The 3,621-nt window shown below is 46.5% G+C and overlaps 1 pseudogene; it reads right to left on the reverse strand.

Annotated features, from left to right (window-relative positions):
- Nucleotides 1–1,786: 1,786 nt before the first annotated feature.
- On the reverse strand, nt 1,787–2,517 carry LOC100482174 (annotated as a pseudogene).
- Between the last annotated feature and the right edge of the window lie 1,104 nt (nt 2,518–3,621).

The raw sequence follows: 3,621 nt of genomic DNA on the forward strand, positions 1-3,621 counted from the left end.
CTCAAGCAGACTCCATTCTGAGTGTGGAGCCCAGTGCAGGGCTCAGTCTCATGACCCTAAGATCATGACCTGAGCCAAAATCAAGAGTCAGGTGATCAACCAACTGAGCCACCCAGGTGACCGTGGCCAGTACATTTCTGAGGAATGTGCTCTACACCATTTCCTTGAGTTTCTCCATGGGACTAAGACTCACCCACCCACTTTGATAACTGGCTTGTTGGAAGTCTTCCCTTCCATGTATCACTTCCCCTCTGCTTTGGTGCTGTCCTGCACCTCCCAGAGACTACATATTCTCAGTTGTCATCTCAGGATCTTCTTGGTGGGGAGGGGGGGATCCATTTAAGATCAATGATAATATGGGCCAAAGTTGACACCCTTCCCATCTCTCCATACACCAAAAGCCTGACTCTTTTCTCTCTAAAAGTTCAATAGAGAGATGGATAAAGAGGAGCAAATTCCCACTCCTGGGCTTCTCATAATGTGTTTGATCCTGCTGTGGCAGGAAGAATTCAGACACCCAGAGTGTGGCAGAGCTGTCCCTTACTAAGACTGTTAACCGCAGTGAACATGAATCTGCAAGACTAGTTGAAATGTAGGCTCTGGCGGTCACAAAGAATCCTTCTGCTGATGTTGGGGTTTCATATCTGTTTATTTCTACCAAAATAAGGTATTTTTTTGCTCCTGCGAAAATAGAAAGCACAATAACAGAAATCTGCAGATTTTTATACTCCATTAACAAGTTAGGCATATTTTCAGGCAGTGATTCTCAGACTTTGGTGTGCATCAACACCACCTGAAGGCTTGTTAAAACGCACATTAAACTACAGTCTTCACCCACAGAGTCTGCACGGGACCAGGATTTGCACTTCTAGGAAGTTTCCAGGTGATTGCTATTGTCCAGGGAACACACTTTAAGAACAACTGCTTTAAAGAGTTGATGTTCTTCTCCCTCCTAGTTTAGATGATTATATCTTACAGTCTGTTCCTTTTGTAGAATCTTCTAATATGATCCATGTAGTTCTCCATGTAATTGTGTTGTAGCTAATTGTCAAGGTCTTTCCTTAGTGATGATAGGATATTTAGTTTTCTACCTATATAACTATCCTTGGGCTACCACAGTCTACATTAGCAGTTCTTTTAACTTAGTAAAACTAAACCTACTTCATTTAATTTTTGATTTTGATTTTTGCTGTGAAACAGTCTTCCTATCTGCTCTGGGTTTCAGCAGTGGCTTAGTGAAAGAATCCCATCTTCTTGTCATCTGTAAGACTCTCAGCCCTGGTTTGGAAGGGAGGGAGAGGGGGCAGAGGGAGAGGGAGAGAGAATCTCAAGCAGACTCCGTTCTGAGTGTGGGAGTGAGGTGGGGGGAGGAGGGAGAGAAAGAAAGGGGTAGGGAGGGCATCCAGAGTTCCCATATTCCTGGGGAAATGCAAACCCCTGTTTCCAGTAGAGGGGCACGGAGGGCTGGGGGAGAGGAGGAGCCCTGGCTCCAGTGGTGGCTCCAATTCCCCAGCCCCTATGAAGGAGCCAGCGCTGGAAGCTGCCTCCAGGTAAACAGAGGGAACCCTGGGAATCCAAACAAAAGCCCCAAGCCAAGGCCTTTTTTCTAGGAAAAGTCTTCTTTGCTGTTCACAGGGAGCAATAAAACCCTGCAGTTTTATTCCTTATAGAAAAATAATCTGCCCATCTCGCCCTCACTTGTCTGTATTCATGGCAAAATCAACAGCTAGACAACTTCAACCCCATCGGTGTTGGTGGCCCCACGTGTCTTGGTCCCATGCGCCTGTCAGCCATTGTCTTCCCCCTCTGATTCTTCTGCCCGCTCGGTCGCACCCTTGGGTGAGTCATCTCTTATCTATCTGCTGGAACCTTCTGGACTGTGCATCCCACATGTATTTGATGGTTACCTTGGATTCAGCCATCTCACACCCAAAAAGCTCTGGCTCATGGGCCTGCTCTGGGCTCAGCACATCGCCCTCCTTGCACACCTCCTGGTCAGACAGCAGGGTCACCACACCTCTCTTGAGGGCAGTGAGCAGCCCCAGCTGCCTCTGCCGTGGCTCCATTGTGGTGGTGGGGGGCTGCTCCAGGGCCCCCCGGAGCCAGGCTCATGGTGAAAGTTGCTTTGTCTCCCACTCCAGTGAAGTCCATTTCCATGTGTTTCATGAACCCCCCATACACTTCCTCCTTGGTGCGTTTGGTGGCAAGGAGACCAACCCTCACCCCTCCACTTCTTGCTGACCTGACTCAGGTTGTCTTTGCACTCATCAGATGGGCTTCCATCCAAGGCCACTGTCATCACTTTGTGTTTGCCAAAGAACACCCAGCTGTGCTTCCAGGCTGTCCAGACGTCTTTCAGCTTGCTTTCCTCATGTTGGCCACGGAGAAGATGAACAAAAGGTACTTGTACGTGTCCACATGTCTCTGAAGCTCTTCTGTCAGGTTCTGTTTCAGTTCTAAGCCTTTCTTGGCAGTTCCGGTTAAGGAAACTTTCTTGTCACGCTCGGATTTGGGCATTGCCCTGTATGCAGTTGTGACGGAAGGTGGTCTACCTTATTTAATTTAATTTAATAAAAACATTAAAACAATTTTTTATTTTTAAGTTATCTCTACATCCAATGTGGGGCTCTAACTCACAACCCCAAGATTTAGAGTCGTGTGCTCTACTGACCGAGCCAGCCAAGTGTCCCTCATTTAATTTAATTTAATTTAATTTAATTTAATTTAATTTAGTTTAATTTTTGTTTTGCTTCCCCCCCCATTTAATTTTAAACATGGACATCTCATTCTTTTTAGTTGTAATGCTTAATTAGCATATCAAATATATTGCAAATACAGTGCGAATTCTGTGGAAAGTTATGAAGTTTCTAGTCTTTCAGGACATTTTTTGCACACATAAAGTGAGGGGCTTGTAGGGGAAAGTTCTGCTCTCTTCCTTAATTACATTTGCATTCTATTTCCCAGAATAAGGAAGGAGGTCCCCTGAGGAGTTTCTGGGAAGTTCTGTGGGTACTGATGCCAGGCAGGGGTGGAGAGAAGAAAAGGGAAAGATGTTAGCGGGGTGGCCAGCAGTGGAGAGCCAGGAGGGCCACCAGCAAAGCCAACTATGTGGTAGAGACCCGGAGAGTCTAGGGTCTGGGCACGTCAGAGAGGAGGAGCAGAGATGCAAGAATGAAGCAGCTTGGAGGGGAGAGGGCTGGAGAGAAGAGGGGTGAGGGGAGGCAAGAAGCACACCCCGAGCTGGAAGGAGCAAAGCAAAAGTTGTCTCTGATGAACCTGAATCATGCCATATGCTACAGTTTTATGAAATAAGAAATATTGTGGCATTCAGTTGCTGTGTTGAAGAGCAAGATATAAAAAAGAAATTGAGAGCCTATTTTATATGAAACCTCGTTAGGCTGGTGGGGCAAGTTCATTACAGCTTACAGCACTGGGGCCATTTCCATGTAGCCTCTGTTACGAATCTCCTTAGGTTCATTTATAGTGAGGAAGGAGGAGGAGGAAGAGGAGGAGGAGGAGAAAAATAGGGCTTTGTGGAGGAATGTTATTTATTTATGCATTTATTTTAGAGAGAGAGAGAGCGCACTCAAGAGAACGTGCGTGAGCGGGGTGGGGGGGAGG

The sequence above is a fragment of the Ailuropoda melanoleuca genome, chromosome 1, assembly GCF_002007445.2.
Source record: "Ailuropoda melanoleuca isolate Jingjing chromosome 1, ASM200744v2, whole genome shotgun sequence".
Classification (NCBI taxonomy): Eukaryota; Metazoa; Chordata; class Mammalia; order Carnivora; family Ursidae; genus Ailuropoda; species Ailuropoda melanoleuca.